This window comes from Microplitis demolitor, chromosome 7 (assembly GCF_026212275.2).
Source record: "Microplitis demolitor isolate Queensland-Clemson2020A chromosome 7, iyMicDemo2.1a, whole genome shotgun sequence".
Classification (NCBI taxonomy): Eukaryota; Metazoa; Arthropoda; class Insecta; order Hymenoptera; family Braconidae; genus Microplitis; species Microplitis demolitor.
In genome coordinates this window covers 15,585,271-15,607,276 of record NC_068551.1, presented here as the reverse complement: position 1 = coordinate 15,607,276, position 22,006 = coordinate 15,585,271, and the positions used below count along the sequence as shown (strand labels likewise).

General features: G+C 29.9%; 11 non-coding genes across 11 annotated transcripts; 1 reads left to right on the top strand and 10 right to left on the bottom strand.

Annotated features, from left to right (window-relative positions):
- Nucleotides 1-1,670: 1,670 nt before the first annotated feature.
- On the bottom strand, nucleotides 1,671-1,789 carry LOC128668295 (5S ribosomal RNA). Its single transcript, XR_008404056.1, has one exon. It is a non-coding gene; the product is annotated as a 5S ribosomal RNA (ribosomal RNA).
- Nucleotides 1,790-2,933: 1,144 nt separating this feature from the next.
- On the bottom strand, nucleotides 2,934-3,052 carry LOC128668294 (5S ribosomal RNA). The gene has a single exon (XR_008404055.1). It is a non-coding gene; the product is annotated as a 5S ribosomal RNA (ribosomal RNA).
- Nucleotides 3,053-4,011: 959 nt separating this feature from the next.
- LOC128668293 (5S ribosomal RNA) lies at nucleotides 4,012-4,130 on the bottom strand. The gene has a single exon (XR_008404054.1). It is a non-coding gene; the product is annotated as a 5S ribosomal RNA (ribosomal RNA).
- A 1,484-nt stretch (nucleotides 4,131-5,614) lies between these two features.
- Nucleotides 5,615-5,687, top strand: Trnak-uuu (transfer RNA lysine (anticodon UUU)). The gene has a single exon. It is a non-coding gene; the product is annotated as a tRNA-Lys (tRNA).
- Nucleotides 5,688-9,085: 3,398 nt separating this feature from the next.
- On the bottom strand, nucleotides 9,086-9,204 carry LOC128668292 (5S ribosomal RNA). The gene has a single exon (XR_008404053.1). It is a non-coding gene; the product is annotated as a 5S ribosomal RNA (ribosomal RNA).
- A 6,393-nt stretch (nucleotides 9,205-15,597) lies between these two features.
- Nucleotides 15,598-15,716, bottom strand: LOC128668291 (5S ribosomal RNA). The gene has a single exon (XR_008404052.1). It is a non-coding gene; the product is annotated as a 5S ribosomal RNA (ribosomal RNA).
- Nucleotides 15,717-17,211: 1,495 nt separating this feature from the next.
- LOC128668290 (5S ribosomal RNA) lies at nucleotides 17,212-17,330 on the bottom strand. The gene has a single exon (XR_008404051.1). It is a non-coding gene; the product is annotated as a 5S ribosomal RNA (ribosomal RNA).
- A 925-nt stretch (nucleotides 17,331-18,255) lies between these two features.
- LOC128668288 (5S ribosomal RNA) lies at nucleotides 18,256-18,374 on the bottom strand. Its single transcript, XR_008404049.1, has one exon. It is a non-coding gene; the product is annotated as a 5S ribosomal RNA (ribosomal RNA).
- A 1,776-nt stretch (nucleotides 18,375-20,150) lies between these two features.
- LOC128668328 (5S ribosomal RNA) lies at nucleotides 20,151-20,269 on the bottom strand. Its single transcript, XR_008404089.1, has one exon. It is a non-coding gene; the product is annotated as a 5S ribosomal RNA (ribosomal RNA).
- Nucleotides 20,270-21,216: 947 nt separating this feature from the next.
- Nucleotides 21,217-21,335, bottom strand: LOC128668318 (5S ribosomal RNA). The gene has a single exon (XR_008404079.1). It is a non-coding gene; the product is annotated as a 5S ribosomal RNA (ribosomal RNA).
- Nucleotides 21,336-21,650: 315 nt separating this feature from the next.
- Nucleotides 21,651-21,769, bottom strand: LOC128668310 (5S ribosomal RNA). Its single transcript, XR_008404071.1, has one exon. It is a non-coding gene; the product is annotated as a 5S ribosomal RNA (ribosomal RNA).
- Between the last annotated feature and the right edge of the window lie 237 nt (nucleotides 21,770-22,006).

Genomic DNA, 22,006 nt, shown 5'->3' with positions numbered 1-22,006 from the left:
AATCACAATCTTAAGGCGAGGCTTTACTTCTCTTTACTAACAAGATGGCGGTACTTGAGCTTGAAAACATGAGAAGCCCTGACAACGAGCTAAATAACAAACTATCAATGAGTAAAATACCAAGAGCTAACACGAAAGTCAGCAACTCGCATCTATGGAACAGCATCTATAAAAATTCATAAGCCAAAAGTGAACACTAACAATTAGGCATAAATTGCAACCAGCCAACAGTTAAATCTCATTTAAACAGCAGTAACTGTACTGGTAATGAGCCAGAAACCTCACACAATAACAGTACGCAGAGGAAAGAACCTAAAAAACCAACTAAAATTCGCATAAATTAGAATAAGGTAACAAATTTCTCCTCAGAAAATTCATTAAGTAATCTAAACGATAGAACGATACTGCAGACAGGTGATATGGATATAGACTTAACAACGTCACCTTTCGTCGGTGATCAGAATCAACCAGCGAACCATGATCAAACAGCAGACGGCACAACAGACCCTCCAAACTCAACAGCTAAGCCACAACCATTCTTCACATCCAACACCAACATGAAAATATTAATAGATCTTCCTACAGAGGGCGGGTAGAAAAAAGCCATCTAAGTACTTCTTAAGAACATTGAGGAGATATCCCAACTGAGAAATTTGTAATAACGGAACTTGGCTTTAAACATCTCGAGAATCTAGAAATAAAAAAAAGCACATAGAAACTTTTTCAATGAATCTTACTCCACTTGATATAACTTTATTATACAAATAAAACCAGGCAGCGAGGGAAACGAATTATCTAAAATCAAAGGTCTCCAATACCAACCCGTGTACTCCGGGCTATAAAAAAAAGAGCACTAATTATACTCACTGCAAAACTGTCAGAGATTTGAACACTCTAGCTTCAACTGCTGGCTTCCATACAAAGATGTTAAATTCAGTGACACACATTAATGTAGCAAATGCTCATTTACAACACCTGACAATAAAGGCAACCTTAAATGTGTAAAATGTAAATCACTAAACTACCCAGTTTACTACAAAGGATGCCCTTTTTATAAATTTGTGGTTAACATAAAAAAACTGCTGCTGCGCAAAAAATCATAAGAACAAATCTAAAATTGAAAGAATTAATAAAAATCTAAACACACTTATAACATACGCAACAGCAACAGTCAACCAGCCGGACTTTACACAATTTCAAAATCATCAAAACTCAAAATTGAGATAACGATTTTAAACAGAAATATGATATGAGCACAGAATACAATTCTTGTATTATCTGTATATATTTATATAAATTGCTTTTTTTTAATTATTATTTTAATGTGATTTCATTTCGCTCAATAAAAAATTCAACTAAGTACATTTTTTTGTTTATCAATTACTACTCATAAAATGTATATAAGTGACAGTTGTTTTTTCAAGCAAATCTCAAATTATACAAATTCTCAACATATGTCGAGTCATAAGACTTATTTTTTTACCTGCAATTTAGAAGAATTTTCTTTAAAATAATATAGCTTGTTGGCTGTCTTATGTATTTATGAAATTTATTCAATAATATGTGATTTAATTATAAGTTGCAGATACGCAAAAAAAATTTTTTTTTTTAATTTACAAACAGAAAAAAAAGTTTGTACTAAGCAAACACAAAAATACAAAAAAAAGAAATGCCAACAGCACGTGGTGTTCCCAAGCGGTCACCCATCCAAGTACTAACCACGCTCAATGCTGCTTAACTTCAGTGATCAGACGAGAACTGGTGAATTCAGCATGATATGGCCGTTGACAAAGTACGTTCAACATAATTCGGAATTTGACTACTTTTAATTACAATTATTTTTATTATGATGATATAATCAGTTTATATTAACTATCTGCTGTATAATATCATCAGTTTATATATTATATTATTTTATAATTTGATTAACAGGTGCTATTTCCCGACCGATGTAAGAAAATTCGCCGGTCTAACAAAACACTTACCAGGTCTAGATCACCTGATACGAGTACTGAATGTGAATATCATATCATTTGCATATAACTATATAGCTTTTTTTATGTATTGATTTTATTATGATTTAATTTTATTTAGCTTGATGAAAAATGAAATAATTTTTTTTTTTTTTTTCGAAGAGAACGGAAAACAAAAGTATTTTCGAGCTCGAAAATGTATTCACAGCAATTTCTCGAGCTCAAGGAGCTCGAAAATAGCGGGAAGTTTTGAAGGTGGCTGACAGGGTCAACTAATAGACCGATTTTTTTTTTATATTGATTTTTAATCTATAATCTGTTAATACGAGGTTTAAGAAAGATTGTCCTCGAAGATCCAATGGTATATCAAAGTTGTAGGATTTCGTTTTAAATGTTGTTTTATTGTTTTTTAACTAGTTATAAAAAAAAATATCCTCGCGTGTTATCAACTTCGTTTCTCCATGTTTGGTTTTTAGCATTTCAATCGCTCGCGATAATATAATAATTACTTATGTTATCTAAGTTTAAGGATAAGAATAAGTTATCAAATTCCTCACTAAACTTATCATAGTTTCCATGAGCCGCATATGTTACTACAATCATTAAGTTATTCTTTTGACTTAGTTTTAATTTAATTGCTATGTTCTCTAATACTTTATTATCACTTCAGTATTTAGAATTTATGATTTCATATTTTAAAGGAGATATTATTAATACTGCTACTCCTTCTTCGGAAAAGAAAATAAAACTCCAATATGGTCTTTCATACGTGGCGTCTTATTAACGCTGGTAAATACCTGAACTAAGGGAATAATTAACATATTTACATAATTATAATCTAAAATATGTGATTTAATTGTAAGTTACAAGTACGAAAAAAATTTTTTTTTAAATTAATTTTTTAATTTACAAAAAGAAAAAAAAGTTTGTATTGAGCAAATACAGAAATAAAAAAAGAAATGCCAACAGCACGTGGTGTTCCCAAGCGGTCACCCATCCAAGTACTAACCACGCTCAATGCTGCTTAACTTCAGTGATCAGACGAGAACTGGTGAATTCAGCATGATATGGCCGTTGACAAAGTACGATCAACATTATTCGGCAATTGAATACTCTTTATTATGATCAGTTTTATTATACATTAATTATCGATATTTTTTCAACATTGTATAAAAAATCATAAATTGTATTAGTTATTTGAATGAGTTAAGCCGAAGTATTCATCAAGTTTAAGACTAATACAATACATAATTTTACTTACAGTAGCAAAGTTTCATATACGCGATACCATTGAGGATTGTATGGAATCTACCAAAGTATCGGTCGTTAAAGAAGAAAATATTTGTATGCTATTTGTTCAAAAGAGATTCACGTTTTGATGGTTATTCCCAACGGCTGATGGTTCATAGCAGACATCTAATTTTATCAATGTTACACAACGATTAACAGCTCCGATGAAATTTGTAATTATCATTTGCAGTATATGCGCAGTGAACTTGAATAATCATAGAAAAAATATAAAATATCAGGTAAATTTAAAAAAAAACTGCTAGTCCAATAAAACATACTAGCATTAGATTACCTGATATCAGCACTGTATCGAGTTCTTATATTATAATTTTTGTACATATTTGTATAATTTAATTTTTTTTTAATTATTATTTTCATTTGAATTCATTCAACTCAATTAGAAATAAAATCAAGTAAATTTTTTTTGTTCATCATCAGCTATTCAAAAAATTAGTGTACACAAGCAACAGTTGTTTTTATGAGTAAATCTCATCTTATACGAACTCTCATCAAATGTCAAGTGATAAGGCTTATTTTTTTTTTTTTACTTAAAATTCAGTAGAATATTCAATGAAATCATGTTTTAGTTGATCAACTTATGTACTAATGAGATGTATATAATAATATGTAATTTCATTGAAAATGGCATACTGAAAAAAAAAAAAAAAAAAAAACTATTTTTGATTAACAAAAAATAAAAAAAAATACAATTGTAGTGTGTAGCAAATGCAAGAATAAAAAAAAGAAATGCCAACAGCACGTGGTGTTCCCAAGCGGTCACCCATCCAAGTACTAACCACGCTCAATGCTGCTTAACTTCAGTGATCAGACGAGAACTGGTGAATTCAGCATGATATGGCCGTTGACAAAGTACGATCAACATTGTTCGGCAATTGGATACTCTTTATTATGATCAGTTTTATTATACATTGACTATCGATATTTCTTCAACATCGTATAAAAAATCATTAACTATATCAGTTATTTGATTAAGTTAAACTTGAGGTTTCATTTGACTTAAGAACAACACAATACATGATTTTAAAATGCATCAGCAATGTTTCATATACACGATATCATTGAGGATCGTATGAAATCTATTAAAGTAATGGTTGATAAAAAAGAAAATATTTGTATGCTTTGTGTTAAAAACAGATTCACCTTTTCATAGCAATTCACGGCTGTCAGTTCATTACAGACATTAAATTTTTTTCAGAGTCAATAGTAGCCGAAATGCTGTGTGTAGACCCATTTTTTATATTAAATTACATTATGGAATAATTTAGATAGAGAATGGAAAGTCAAGACTTTTTTTATTGGAAACTTTTTCCGCTTAAAACATCTTTTTCGATTTATCCACGAAGAATAACATAGAATATTAATTTTAAACTTCCCGACGCTGATAAATTTCGAAAATATCAACCGATTTCGAGGTTTAATATGACAATCGGCACGTATTATTGAATACTAGAGAAGCTTAAAATTTGAAATCGAACAGTTCAGCTGTTTTGAATATATTTAGAAAAAACCGTTTTTTAGCATTTATTTCTTCTATGATTTCTCTTGAAGGAATGAACCGATTAAGATGGCTGGGGCGGCAATTAACGCATTTTTTTTAAGTTCTAGAGCTGATAAGATTTCGAAATTAATCGATTGGGTCATCCCTGAGAAATTTAAAAAAAAAAAAGTTTTTTTTTTCGTACTTTTTTTTTTACATGTTAGAGTCTAATTGATTAATCAATCTGAAATTTTCAGAAAAGTTGACGGCCAACAAGTTATTTCGATTGCCGCAAAAACCATTCTGATCATTTAACTAATTAAAAAAGTTATAGCAAGCATACACACACACACAGACACACACACACACATTCAAACATCATTCGGAAAATGGTCAGAATAGTTTCCTAGGACCTTAAATCGTCAGTATTTGCTGAAAACTTTATTTTCGAAAATCGAGGTAAAAAAAAAACATTCCGAATTTTTAAAAATTTCCAATTTTCTTAGCGGGAAATAAACCTGTAAATTTGATTATTTCTGATTTCAAGAACGGTCTTCTTCTTCCTGGACCGAATCTTTATTTTCCGAGCAAGAGCCACAGTATGCTGTCCACGGGAAATCCAGTCTACAAGCTATGAAAATTAACTTGTAAAGTGACCTGTAGACTTTTAATGGTTGACCAAATTATCAATTTTTGATGCGAGTATAATCCAGATTCTGCGTTTGATGATCGAAGTTAATAAAATAAATAAAAAACCATGCAATTGGTAATTTATTTCAAAATATACTTTATTTATTTATATTGTTCATGTACTTGTGGTTGACTTGAGTAATTGAGATTTCGATTTTTAGAGGCTTGGATAGCTCAGTCGGTAGAGCATCAGACTTTTAATCTGAGGGTCCAGGGTTCAAGTCCCTGTTCGAGCGATAATTTTTGTTTTGTTAATTGTTATCTATTTTTTGTTTCAAATTTTCAAGCTATTTATATGAGCAATATATGACTAAATTTTAAAGCTAAACACATTAAAAAAAAAATGTGGGCGTCGGTTGACCCTGCGGGCCAGCCCCAAAACTTCCCGCTGTTTTCGACCTCAAAGAGCTCGAAAACATTAGTGTAGATATATTTTCGAGCTCTTCGAGCTCGAAAATGCTATCACGTGCAACTGTTTTTTTACGATCTTTTCAAGCTCTAACAAGTTACCTGTTATGCTGAAGTTTGAAAATTTAAGAATGGAAAATCATCAATGAAGCGGTTTTTGAAATTTAGTTCCTGATTATGTTCAGTAAAATAAGTGTATTGAGGCAGAAATCAAAGTCAGGGATCGAAATCAAGATTTATATAAGTTCTGACTCATGTAAGAAACAATAAAATATGAAATATCCGATAAAAATATTAAAAACTACGACTTATCGATTTTTTTGTTGATAATATGATTTAAACTAAAAACCAAGTTCGATGACATTATATGATCAAAAGAAACCATAAAAAAGATGAGTTGGTATGATATCAGGCACATTTTAGTACGTTATATTATGATTTATCCGGAAAAAATAACATAAAATGTTATTTTTTTAACTTTTCAACGCCGATATCTTTTGAAATAATCAATCGATTTTGATAGTTGACGAGGCAATCGGCGCGTTTTATTGAATTCTAGAGCTGATTAAAATTTGAAATCGATCGCGTCAGTCGTTTCGAAAATATTTAGAAAAAACCGTTTTTCACCATTTCTTTCTCCCGCGATAACTCTCGAATGAATTATCCGATTTTGATGTTTAAGGTGGCAATCGACGCGTTTTATTGAGTACTAGAGCTAATTAGATTTTGAAGTCGATCGTATAAGTCGTTTTTGAGAAATCGATAAAAAACTAAAAAAAAAATTTTTTTTTTTTTCGTAATTCGCAAATATTTTCGAGTCTATTCGATCAAATAATCTGAAATTTTCAGGAAAGTTAATGGCCAACAAGCTCTTTCGATTGCCACCTCAACCATCCAAATCGATTCATTAGTTCAAAAGTTACGAAGAGTTTAGATACACAAACACAAACACAAACACACACACACACACACACACACACACACACACACACACACACACACACACACACACACACACACGCACACATACATACATACATACACACACTCGGAAATCATTCTGAAAATAGTCAGAATAGCTTCCTAGGACCTCAAAACGTCGACATCTGATGAAAACTCGATTTTCGAAAATCGGGGTGAAAACAATAACTTCCCGAAATTTTTGAAAATCGTCGATTTTCTAAGCGGGAAGTTGAAAATAATTGAAAGCAGCTACCAATTATTTTTCGGTAGATGCTCGAGCGTAATAAATTCTATATTCTGCATTGTAATGTATGTCGTTACTTCATGGCGAGTAAGATGTCATACGATTTAATTCATAGAAATTTACATGAGTATTCCCAGAATGCCCGAAGTTATTGGGATCAAGCATCCGATTATTAATCTTAAAATGATTAAAAGATTCAAACAAATGATTAACAAAAACTACATACTTTTGTTTTGTCGAATTAAAAAATATTCTGATTAATTTTATGATAGGAAAATAAACATCAATATAAAAAAAATTCTATAAAGTCATAATTTATGAACGAAAAAATTGAGCAATACAAATTTTACATTTTAAATTGTAAAGACTCGTGATTGCCAAAGTACCGAATGGACTTAATGTATATACTTTTAAAATTACAGTGTGAGATGTAATAATTGCTTTTTATCCATTATAATTTATATAATTGATTGTTAACACTTACAATTTTACTCTATAAGCTGATAAATTATATAATTCGACATTTTAATTGCTACATTTCTGGCAAATGATAATTTTTACAATTTTTAAGAGGAATAAATAATTTTTAAAGCAAGAAAATTTCATTTATCAAAGAACAATAATACATTTACATTTTGTTGTGTTTGATTTATATTTAAAAAATGTAAAACATACTGTTTAAATTGCAAACATTTTTTTATTGTATATGAAGTAAAAATTCGAGTGCTCATTTTAATTTATATAGTTTTAAGATCGAAGTCGTGTTTTTTAGATTTTTTACTGTAATTATTCCTGTTTTCTTTTTTCCGTGAACAGGTATATTTATTATTTCAATAATTTTAATTTTTGGTTGCAAATAAATATGAATTATAATTAAATGGACATCTTTACCTAACGTGTTTTAATGTCAATTGGCTTTAACTTTTATACAATTGACTTTAACGTTTATAATTTTAGACCAACTAATAGCCGAGTAACTCGTAGCCGAGTATTATCAATGACATCATTCCAAAGGTCGGAGTAAAAATTAAATTAATAAAAAAATATCGGAAGAGCAAGTAAATGGTTTTTAAAAATAATATTAATTGATGGTCAATTTTTATATTAATTAAAAAGGATAAGCATGGGTATTACCGCGGCTTAATATGTACGTCTAACTTTAAAAGCATATTTTAAAGGTTCACTATCGGATATCTGGTTAATTTAATTTTTTTAATCGATAACTAACTTTTGCTATTTAACGCTAATCGGTCGTTATTTATTTATTTGTTTTCTATAAATTTATCAAACACAATTTATAAGATCAAGGAATGAATTTTAAAACTGGACAGATATTTGCCATTTATTCTCGTTTATTAAATTTAAGTAATCAATGATAGCATGCTAAAATTATTTCACAATAGCAGACTCAGATACGACAGCAAAAATCCAATCAACTTACAGAGTATACTGTTTTGCGCCCTTTTTGTGCATTACAAAATAATATTAAACAGAGATTGCATGGATTATTATCAGGTAAGTTTCAAGAAAAAAAAATCGCTGGACTAATAAAATATAAACTAGCATTAGATTACCTGATATCAGTACTGTATCGAATTTTAATATTATAATTCTTCTACATACTTGTATAATTTCATTTTTCTTTTTTTTTTAATTGATATTTTCGTTCGATTTGATTTCACTCAATTAGAAACAAAATCAAGTTAAATTTTTTTGTTTATCAATAACTATTCAATAAATTAATGTACACAAGCAACAGTTGTTTTTATGAGTAAATGTCATCCTATACAAACTCTTATCATAAGTCAAGTTATAAGACTTAATTTTTTTACTTAAAATTGAGTAGAATTTTCAATAAAATAATGTTTTAATTGATCAACTTATGTGCTTATAAGATGTATCTAATAATATGTGATACAATTAAAAATGGCATATTGGAAAAAAAAAAAACTATTTTCGATTAGCAAAGAAAAAAATACAATTGTAGTGTTTAGCAAATGCAAGAATAAAAAAAAGAAATGCCAACAGCACGTGGTGTTCCCAAGCGGTCACCCATCCAAGTACTAACCACGCTCAATGCTGCTTAACTTCAGTGATCAGACGAGAACTGGTGAATTCAGCATGATATGGCCGTTGACAAAGTACGATCAACATTATTCGGCAATTGAATACTCTTTATTATGATCAGTTTTATTATACATTAATTATCGATATTTTTTCAACATTGTATAAAAAATCATAAATTGTATTAGTTATTTGAATGAGTTAAGCCGAAGTATTCATCAAGTTTAAGACTAATACAATACATAATTTTACTTACAGTAGCAAAGTTTCATATACGCGATACCATTGAGGATTGTATGGAATCTACCAAAGTATCGGTCGTTAAAGAAGAAAATATTTGTATGCTATTTGTTCAAAAGAGATTCACGTTTTGATGGTTATTCCCAACGGCTGATGGTTCATAGCAGACATCTAATTTTATCAATGTTACACAACTATTAACAGCTCCGATGAAATTTGTAATTATCATTTGCAGTATATGCGCAGTGAACTTGAATAATCATAGAAACAATATAAAATATCAGGTAAGTTTAAAAAAAAAACCGCTAGTGCAATAAAACATACTAGCACTAGATTACCTGATATCAGCACTGTATCGAGTTCTTATATTATAATTTTTGTATATATTTGTATAATTTTTTTCTAATTATTATTTTCATTTAAATTCATTCAACTCAATTAGAAATAAAATCAAGTAAATTTTTTTTGTTCATCATCAGCTATTCAAAAAATTAGTGTACACAAGCAACAGTTGTTTTTATGAGTAAATCTCATCTTATACGAACTCTCATCAAATGTCAAGTGATAAGGCTTATTTTTTTTTTTTTACTTAAAATTCAGTAGAATATTCAATGAAATCATGTTTTAGTTGATCAACTTATGTACTAATGAGATGTATATAATAATATGTAATTTCATTGAAAATGGCATACTGAAAAAAAAAAAAAAAAAAAAACTATTTTTGATTAACAAAAAATAAAAAAAAATACAATTGTAGTGTTTAGCAAATGCAAGAATAAAAAAAAGAAATGCCAACAGCACGTGGTGTTCCCAAGCGGTCACCCATCCAAGTACTAACCACGCTCAATGCTGCTTAACTTCAGTGATCAGACGAGAACTTTTTTTTTTTTTTTTTATATTATTTATTTATTCATATGGTTTTTATATACATATATATACATTTGCTTAAACATATATACTTGGCTTTAGCTTTGTCATATATTGTAGTTCCTTCTAAAGAACAGATTCACCTACAGATATGGAGTTAGTTGTATTAAATTAATTATTTTCTTTTAATTTGTACATTTGTGATCATGTATTCGTATGCGATTTTTCAAGAACATTATAATATTTTATAGGAAAATAAGTATAAAAAACCTATCTATGGAAATTGAAGGGATCAGACGAGAACTGGTGAATTCAGCATGGTATGGCCGTTGACAAAGTACGATCAACATTATTCGGCAATTGAATACTCTTTATTATGATCAATTTTATTATACATTGATTATTGATATTTTTTCTACATTGTGTGAAAAATTATAGATTGTATTAATTATTTGAATGAGTTAAGCCTAAGTAGCCATCAAGTTTAAGACCAATACAATACATAATTTTACTTACATCAGCAAAGTTTCATATACACAATACCATTGAGGGTCGCATGAAATCTATCAAAGTAGTGGTCGATAAAAAAGAAAAATTTACGTTTTCATGGTGCTTCACGGGTGTCAGTTCATTGCAGATATCTAATTTTATCAATGTTACATAACGATTAACTGCTCCGATGAAATTTGTAATTATCATTCGCAGTATATGCGCAGTGAACTTGAATAATCATAAAAACAATGTAAATTATCAGGTAAGTTTAAAAAAAAATACGTCTATTGGTTGACATTGCGGGCTAGCCCCAAAACCCCGCTGTGTTCGAGTTCCTTAAACTCGAAGACATTGCTGTAAATACATTTTCGAGCTCTTCGAGCTCGAAAATACTTTTGTATACCATTATTTTCGAAAAAAAACATTTTTAGCATTTCTTTCTCCTACGATATCTCTAGAACAAATTATCCAATTTTGATGTTTGAGGTGGCAATTGACGCGTTTTATTGAGTACTAGAGCTAATTAGATTTTGAAGTCGATCGTATGAGTCATTTCTGAGAAACCAATAAAAAACTAAAAAAAATATTTTTTTTTTCGTAATTCGCAAATATTTTCGAGTCTATTTGATCAAATGATCTGAAATTTTCAGGGAAGTTGATGGCCAACAAGCTCTTTCGATTGCCACCTCAACCATCCAAATCGATTCATTAGTTCAAAAGTTACAAAGAGTTTACATATACACACACACACACACACACACACTCGGACATCATTCTGAAAATAGTCAGAATAGCTTCCTAGGACCTCAAAACGTCGACATCTGATGAAAACTCGATTTTCGAAAATCGGGATGAAAACAATAACTTTCCGAAATTTTTGAAAATAGTCGATTTTCTTAGCGGGAAGTTAAAAAAATCGCTGGACCAATAAAACATATACTAGCACTAGATTACCTGATATCAGCACTGGATCGAATTTTGATATTATAATTCTTATACATATTTGTATAATTTAATTTTTTTTTAATTATTATTGTCATTCGATTTCATTCCACTTGATTAAAGACAAAATCAAGTGAAATTTTTTTTTGTTCATCATCAGCTATTCATAAAATTAATGTACACAAGCGACAGTTGTTTTTTATGAGTTAATTACATCCTATACATTCTCTTATTATATCTAGAGTAATAGGACTTATTTTTTTTTTACTTAAAATTGAGTAGAGTTTTCTTCTTTCATAAGCCAAGTGTATTTTATAGTATTTTTTTCTATATCTGTCTTCTTCGTCGATCTTTGAAAGCGTTTTACTATAGCATCAAAATGAACTGGATCCATTTGCAATTTCTTTGGGATCATACATTATCGCCAATTGTTGTTTTTTTTTTTTTTAGCAATGTGGTATATAATTGCTTATTGTGGTATATAGCCGGTTTGTAGGGTACCGTCAATATAGTCATCTGGCGTGGTGAGCATAGACTCAATTACCTTGTTTGTTTTGATGAGCAGTGCATTTGCCCAATGATTCCTGGTCAGTTTCAGTATGAACGAGTCAATCCTAGGTATTGCTGCTCGGTCATTGAGTGTTTGACTACATATATAACGCTTATGATTACTCTCTACAGATCTATATAATCTGGTATACGATTATAGGCACTTCCTTTCAAATGCTCTCAGTTTTTCCATAGTTGCTGCGCTTTGATTGAACCAGACTGGACAACCGTACGTTAGCAATGGACGAATTAATGATTGATAATATGTTACTTTAACTGAAGAGTTTAAATGTTTATTGCAGAAGAGTCGATTTATTTTGTGTAAGGTATCGAATTGATGACTTGGGGGGTATTCTTGTACTTTGAATAGTAATATTAAAAGTTTACCAGTTTTTTCTATTTTCTTTGGATAATTATGACATTTTAGACCTAAACAGAATTGTTTCTTACTTGGATCCGTTAATTTTTAATCGCCAATTGTACTGTAGAACTGCACGAGTTCGACAGTCGATTGGAGCTTCTCTTGTATTGCACTCATGTTTTTGCCTATCACGTATATTAGTACGTCGTCTGCAAACGCTATGGCTTCAACACTTGTTGAAATGTCTCTCTCTCTTTTTTTTTTTTCAGGTACATTTTGATTATCACAACTAGGAGTTACGTCTCGCCAATTAGATAGTACTTTGTTGTTGATATCGCGCAGTGTCAGTATTTTGCCGTTGTACATATTTTAAAGAGGTTAGGAGCTGATACTATTTCTTATTGTAAACCGTTGACTAATTTAAAGATTACGCTACCGGATAAGGCGCCGTCTGTGACTTGAAAGCTTCTACCATCTATCATATTCCAGTATAACGGTGGGCCCTGGTTATTCCGTGTCTAATAACCACGAACCACAGTTAATGAAATTTTCCCGAATAATTTAAATTAATTAATTGTAAAGTATTAAATATAAATATTAATTAATGATTATTTTATTGCTGGTTCGGAAAACGGGAAAATAGATCTTAGGAGTAGGTAGACTCGTTCTGTACTGGACAAGCAGCTGAAAATAATTTATTCTAAGTGACGCTGGTGATAAGAAAATTTGATTAAAGAGACTCAATTTATATATTATAAAGTTTATTTAACCAAATCACAATTTTAGTTACACAATAGTTTCCGCTTTTATCAATTTTATTTTATAATTTATTGGTTGGAAAGTAAGCGTTTAGCAGTAAATTAATTTATTATTTGGATGCGTAAAGAATTATTAGACGTGGTTGGGAATAAATTTTATAATTAATTAAAATTACGCTACGTTGAAGAGAAAGAATTATAATGTATGTATACCAGATTTATTCAGAAACTTATCGGAACTTTGGTCGATTTACTGGTGGCACTGGTCGACGATTCATCTCACCTTGGTCCTGATGATGTTGATGTCTAATAGTCCCTCGGGCTCCGGAATCAGCGTCAGCAGGTAGTCGTAGAATCACAAAAGCAAACCACCACTCACTTATTACACTTTGGTTTGTACGTATAACCAGGTAAACGAAATTGCAGCTTTAATATTAAGTCTGGTATGTCAAGGCAACACCAAGTATTTTAATGAACAAGTTTCAATTCAATAAATTTTAAACGACACAGCAAAGAAATTTTCGGATCACTAATCCATTTGCAATTCTCAAACTTCAGTTCTGGTAATAGAGTAGAGTACCTTGCCAAGCGTCATCAGTCTACTCTAAATGATAGCCAGGGCCTAAGTCTTCGAGCAAGTGTTTGCTGGCCCTTTTTATGTACGAATTATGGAGGCGTGGAACTACCCCACTGTCGTCTAAATTCAAATAGAATTTGATCTAGGGGGGCTCTGACATGGCCCCAGGTAACTGAGGACTGTTAATTAAGATACAAGTATCATAATAGATGGCCGTAGAATCAGTTAGATTTAGGCGCTCGATTTTCAAGTCGAAAAATCAGAAACGCACGGTTACACCAGATCATTTTAATAATATAATTACAGAATTTTTAATTTAATAACTTAAATATGAATCCTCCAATCCAGACGGTGTCAAAGGCTTTATTGTAATTAATTGCACACGCACCTACGCACTTACCGTTGATCAATGCTTCATAGTTGTCCGATGTAAATTTAGTAATGGTGTGAACTGTTGATAGCTTGCGTTAAAACCCAAATTGATGATCAGGGATAATATTGTTTTGATTGCAGAACTTAGTTATTGAGTTATTGATGACAATCTCAAATACTTCGCCTATGTTGGAAAATAAATTGATTAGCCTATAGCTACTTGGGTCTTTTTCGTTTTAGTTAGGTTTATTTTATTGCAATCACATCTGCTTTTTTCCATTTATCAGGAAAGTACGTGTGGTTCAAAACGTTGTTGAATATGATGCAATATTCTTGTATTATTAAAGCTGGTATATTCTTGAGCACGACGTTTGGGATTTTGTCTGGTCCTGAAGACCTTTTATTGTTAAGTTTACGGAAAATTTTCACTAAGTCTAGATAATTGGTGAAGTAATCTAGGTAACTCGTCAGATAGCAGGATGTTTTTTCATCAGTGAAGCTAGTTAATGTAATACCCAAGTTTTTATCCTCATCAATTTCTTCTTTTATTTTATCTATTTTGGAATTTACCAAGTTTTTCAACGCCTCAGTACCCAGATTGCCGTTCTGCGAATGTATTAAAGCAAAGTGTTGGCCTAATACGTTAAGTTTTAGTAGTCCATCTATGATGTAGTACTCTTCCGTAGAACTTATCTTGCAATGATCCGGATCGATGTTTGCTCTGATTAGTAGGTCTTCTTTTGATGTCTCCATTTCTAAATCAGGTATTTCTTTTTTCTCTTTGGGTCTAAATATTTGATTTATAATCGGAACATAGTCTTGAAAACTTTAATAGATATATTTTTTAACCGAAAAGTCCAGTAGTTGTTGATTGAACTTTTATACTCTTGTTTCAGTAGTTTTCTGGTACTTTGAAGCTGATGTATTAGTTTGTCGACATAGGGGTTGATGAGAACTAGTGAATTCAGCGAGATATAGCTGTCGGCAAAGTATGAAGAACATAATTCGAAATTTAACTAATTTGCGTTATAATGACACTACATTTAATTATGATAAACACCGGTTTATCCCACCACAAGAATTTATGTAAATGTTTTTTTTGTGTATTGATTTTTCACCCAAAATTCGACGAAAATTCTTTTCAATTCATTATATTACTTCCCACTGTATTACATACTAACGAATATCATTCGAAATTATATAGACCAATTGAAAATTGCATGTTAAAAAAAAAAAAATCATTTTTCAATTCATATAAAAAATATAAATTTTGTCTTTAGCAAATACAAATTAAAAAAAAAAAAAGAAATGCCAACAGCACGTGGTGTTCCCAAGCGGTCACCCATCCAAGTACTAACCACGCTCAATGCTGCTTAACTTCAGTGATCAGACGAGAACTGGTGAATTCAGCATGATATGGCCGTTGACAAGGTATGAACAACATAATTCGGGATTTGACTACTTTTAATTACAATAACTTCTAATTTACATTGACTATCAATAAATTCTCAATGGAATACAAGGAACCATTACCAGAATCAGTTATTTGAATAAGTTGAGCTTGAGTATTCATTTGGCTTACGAATATTATAATACACAATTTAATAATGCAATAGCAAAGTTTCACATAAGTGATACTATATTGAGGATAGTATGAAATCTACCAAAGTAGTGGTCGATAGAGAAGATAATAGTTGTATCCTATTCAATGTAAACAGATTCGCATTTTTATAATAATTTATGGCTGTCAGTTTATCGTTAACATCTTTATAAAAACTATTCAGCGATTTAATGCCCGAAGAAATTCGTTACGACCTTGAGTGGTAAAAGCTGTAAAAAATAATAGTAAGGATTCCAATGCATACAGATAATTGCTGAAAGAAATGGAGGGTAAGTTACCATCGAGTTTATGATGGTTTTTTATGTATTTACTCCACAAAACTCAGTATTTTCACGATTACTTGAAGAATAAAGCTTCCTTGCAGAATAAAGAACAAAAAGGTGTAGCTAATTATTGTAGAAACTACATGAAATTGTATTTTTCCACGCGCAAATCAACTTCTTAAAAGAAAAAAAGTCAAGCATCAAACTTTTAATCTGAGAGTCCAGGGTTAAAATCCCTGGTCGAGCGATAATTTTTGTTTTAATAGTAATTATATATATATTTGTTTGTTATTAATTTAGCAATAAATTTATAAGATCGAGGAATAAATTTAAAAACTGGACAGATTTAGATATTTGCCATTTATTCTCGTTTATTAAATTTAAGTAATCAATGATAGCATGCTAAAATCATTTCACAATAGCAGACTCAGATACGACAGAAAAAAATCCAATCAACTTACAGAGTATACTGTTTTGCCCCCTTTTTGTGCATTACAAAATAATATTAAACAGAGATTGCATGGATTATTATCAGGTAAGTTTCAAAAAAAAAAATCGCTGGACTAATAAAATATAAACTAGCATTAGATTACCTGATATCAGTACTGTATCGAATTTTAATATTATAATTCTTCTACATACTTGTATAATTTCATTTTTCTTTTTTTTTTAATTGATATTTTCGTTCGATTTGATTTCACTCAATTAGAAACAAAATCAAGTTAAATTTTTTTGTTTATCAATAACTATTCAATAAATTAATGTACACAAGCAACAGTTGTTTTTATGAGTAAATGTCATCCTATACAAACTCTTATCATAAGTCAAGTTATAAGACTTAATTTTTTTACTTAAAATTGAGTAGAATTTTCAATAAAATAATGTTTTAATTGATCAACTTATGTGCTTATAAGATGTATCTAATAATATGTGATATAATTAAAAATGGCATATTGGAAAAAAAAAAACTATTTTCGATTAGCAAAGAAAAAAATATAATTTTAGTGTTTAGCGAATGCAGGAATAAAAAAAAAAGAAATGCCAACAGCACGTGGTGTTCCCAAGCGGTCACCCATCCAAGTACTAACCACGCTCAATGCTGCTTAACTTCAGTGATCAGACGAGAACTGGTGAATTCAGCATGATATGGCCGTTGACAAAGTACGATCAACATTATTCGGCAATTGAATACTCTTTATTATGATCAGTTTTATTATACATTAATTATCGATATTTTTTCAACATTGTATAAAAAATCATTAACTGTATCAGTTATTTGAATAAATTAGGCTTGAGTATTCATGTGGCTTAAAATAAACACAATACATAATTTTGCAATGCTTCAGCAAAGTTTCATATACACAATACCGTTGAGGGTCGCATGAAATCTATCAAAGTAGTGGTCGATAATAAAGAAAAATTTACGTTTTCATGGTGCTTCACGGCTGTCAGTTCATTGTAGATATCTAATTTCATTAATGTTACACAACGATTAACTGCTCCGATGAAATTTGTAATTATCATTTGCAGTATATGCGCAGTGAACTTGAATAATGATAAAAACAATATAAATTATCAGGTAAGTTTAAAAAAAAAATTGCTGGACCAATGAAACATATACTAGCACTAGATTACCTGATATCAGCACTGGATCGAATTTCGATATTATAATTTTTGTACATATTTGTATAATTTAATCTTTTTTTAATTATTATTTTCATTCGATTTCATTCCACTTGATTAAAGACAAAATCAAGTGAAATTTTTTTTGGTTTATCATCAGCTATTCAAAAAATTAGTGTACACAAGCAACAGTTGTTTTTATAAGTTAATCTCATCTTATACGAACTCTCATCAAATGTCAAGTGATAAGGCTTATTTTTTTTTTTTTCATTAAAATTCAGTCGAATTTTCAATAGAATAATGTTTTAGTTGATCAACTTATGTGCTTATGAGATGTATCTAATAATATGTGATTTAATCAAAAATGACATGATGGAAAAAAAAAACTATTTTTAATTAGCAAAAAAAAATATATAACTTTAGTGTTTAGCAAATACAAATTAAAAAAAAAAAAAAGAAATGCCAACAGCACGTGGTGTTCCCAAGCGGTCACCCATCCAAGTACTAACCACGCTCAATGCTGCTTAACTTCAGTGATCAGACGAGAACTGGTGAATTCAGCATGATATGGCCGTTGACAAAGTACGATCAACATTATTTGACAATTGAATACTCTTTATTATGATCAATTTTATTATACATTGATTATTGATATTTTTTCTACATTGTGTAAAAAATCATAGATTGTATTAATTATTTGAATGAGTTAAGCCTAAGTAGCCATCAAGTTTAAGACCAATACAATACATAATTTTACTTACATTAGCAAAGTTCCACATACGCGATACCATTAAGGATTGTATGGAATCTACCAATGTAGTGGTCGTTAAAGAAGAAAATATTTGTATGCTATTTGTTAAAAACAGATTCACGTTTTTATGGTAATTGCCCGCGGCTGATGGTTCATTGCAGATATCTAATTTTATCAATGTTGCACATCGATTAACTGCTCCGATGAAATTTGTAATTACCATTTGCAGTATATGCCCATAGAGATGCGGAATGACCGACATTTTTATTTTTGGTCAGGACACGGTCATAAGACCGTCACAGAATTTTAAAGAAATTCTGTGATGCTGGAATGACCGTCATGTTTCAAACGGTCTCAAATTTCGCCTTTTGCATCTATATAGACGTTTTTGACAGAATTTTTTAATAAAGCATTTTTTGGAATCATTGCAAAATTTACGGTCACATTAAGAACCGTCATGAATTTGGTCTTTTGAATCTATATAGGCGTTTGTGACGAAAATTTTCAATCATAATTTATTCTTAAATAAAAACTATTAAAGAAATCGATTATTGTATTACCGAAATTTACCGAGATATTCAAGTTTTAGCTTGTACAGGTAATCATTTCAAAGACGAATAAAAATAATTTTTTCATGTACCATTCAAAAACTGTCTTTCAAAGTAACTTTTAACCATTAAATGATGCAATAAATATGAAATGACATACATCATATTATTATTATCACAAAAGTTACTTTATTTAATAGTTATTATTACATCTTTATTTTTAAAGTTTCATATAGCTTCATATTCAAGGTTAATAACGATATCTTTTTTTTTAATAAATAATATTTTATATCTTGTAGAGAATGTTTGTATTCATTTTAATTATTTAAACCATTGCATAAAATGTATTTTCATTCGATTTTTAAGCATTAAATATTAGTATTGATATAGTCACTGGATGGCAGCATTTTCGCTTGCTTGGTCCATCATTTAAAAAATGGTCATGTGACGGTCCTGTGACCGTCCGATGACCAAAAAAAAAGTCAATGACAGGACCGCTCGCATCTCTATATGCGCAGTGAACTTGAATAATCATAGAATCAATTTAAATTATCAGGTAAGATTTAAAAAAAAATCGCTGGTCCAATAAAACATTTACTAGCACTAGATTACCTTATATCAGCATCGGATCGAAATCGTATATTATAAATGTTGTACATATTTATATGATTTTATTTTTTTTTTTTTAATTATTATTGTCATTCGATTTCATTCCACTTGATTAAAGACAAAATCAAGTGAAATTTTTTTTTGTTTATCATCAACCATTCAAAAAATTAATGTACACAAGCGACAGTTGTTTTTACGAGTTAATCTCATTCTATACAAACTCTTATCATATGTCGAGTTATAAGACTTAATTTTTTTACTTAAAATTGACTAGAATTTTCAATAAAATAAGGTTTTAATTGATCAACTTATGTGCTTATAAGATGTATCTAATAATATGTGATATAATTAAAAATGGCATATTGGAAAAAAAAAAAACTATTTTCGATTAGCAAAAAAAAATATAATTGTAGTGTTTAGCAAATGCAGGAATAAAAAAAGAAGAAATGCCAACAGCACGTGGTGTTCCCAAGCGGTCACCCATCCAAGTACTAACCACGCTCAATGCTGCTTAACTTCAGTGATCAGACGAGAACTGGTGAATTCAGCATGATATGGCCGTTGACAAAGTACGATCAACATTATTTGACAATTGGATACTCTTTATTATGATTAGTTATATTATACATTAATTATCGATATTTTTCAATATTGTGTAAAAAATCATGAATTGTATTAGTTATTTGAATGAGTTAAGCCGAAGTATTCATCAAGTTTAAGACTAATACAATACATAATTTTACTTACAGTAGCAAAGTTTCATATACGCGATACCATTGAGGATTGTATGGAATCTACCAAAGTATCGGTCGTTAAAGAAGAAAATATTTGTATGCTATTTGTTCAAAAGAGATTCACGTTTTGATGGTTATTCCCAACGGCTGATGGTTCATAGCAGACATCTAATTTTATCAATGTTACACAACTATTAACAGCTCCGATGAAATTTGTAATTATCATTTGCAGTATATGCGCAGTGAACTTGAATAATCATAGAAACAATATAAAATATCAGGTAAGTTTAAAAAAAAAACCGCTAGTGCAATAAAACATACTAGCACTAGATTACCTGATATCAGCACTGTATCGAGTTCTTATATTATAATTCTTGTATATATTTGTATAATTTTTTTTTAATTATTATTTTCATTTAAATTCATTCAACTCAATTAGAAATAAAATCAAGTAAATTTTTTTTGTTCATCATCAGCTATTCAAAAAATTAGTGTACACAAGCAACAGTTGTTTTTATGAGTAAATCTCATCTTATACGAACTCTCATCAAATGTCAAGTGATAAGGCTTATTTTTTTTTTTACTTAAAATTCAGTAGAATTTTCAATGAAATCATGTTTTAGTTGATCAACTTATGTACTAATGAGATGTATCTAATAATATGTAATTTCATTGAAAATGGCATACTGGAAAAAAAAAAAAAACTATTTTCGATTAGCAAAAAATAAAAAAAAAATACAATTGTAGTGTTTAGCAAATGCAAGAATAAAAAAAAGAAATGCCAACAGCACGTGGTGTTCCCAAGCGGTCACCCATCCAAGTACTAACCACGCTCAATGCTGCTTAACTTCAGTGATCAGACGAGAACTGGTGAATTCAGCATGATATGGCCGTTGACAAAGTACGACGAACATAATTCGGGATTTGACTAATTTTGGTTATGATTAAACTACATTCAATTATGATAAACACCGGTTTATCTTATCACAAGGATTTATGTAAATTTTTTTTCGTGTATTGTTTTTTTACCCAAAATTCGACGAAAATTTTTTTCAATTTATTTTAGTACTCCCTACTATATTGTCTATTAACGAATATTATTCAAAATTTTATAGACTAATTGAAAATTGCAGGTTAAAAAAAATTATTTTTCAATTCGTATAAAAGAATATAAATTTTGTCTTTAGTAAATACAAATTTCAAAAAAAAGAAATGCCAACAGCACGTGGTGTTCCCAAGCGGTCACCCATCCAAGTACTAACCACGCTCAATGCTGCTTAACTTCAGTGATCAGACGAGAACTGGTGAATTCAGCATGATATGGCCGTTGACAAAGTACGACGAACATAATTCGGGATTTGACTAATTTTGGTTATGATTAAACTACATTCAATTATGATAAACACCGGTTTATCTTATCACAAGGATTTATGTAAATTTTTTTTCGTGTATTGTTTTTTTACCCAAAATTCGACGAAAATTTTTTTCAATTTATTTTAGTACTCCCTACTATATTGTCTATTAACGAATATTATTCAAAATTTTATAGACTAATTGAAAATTGCAGGT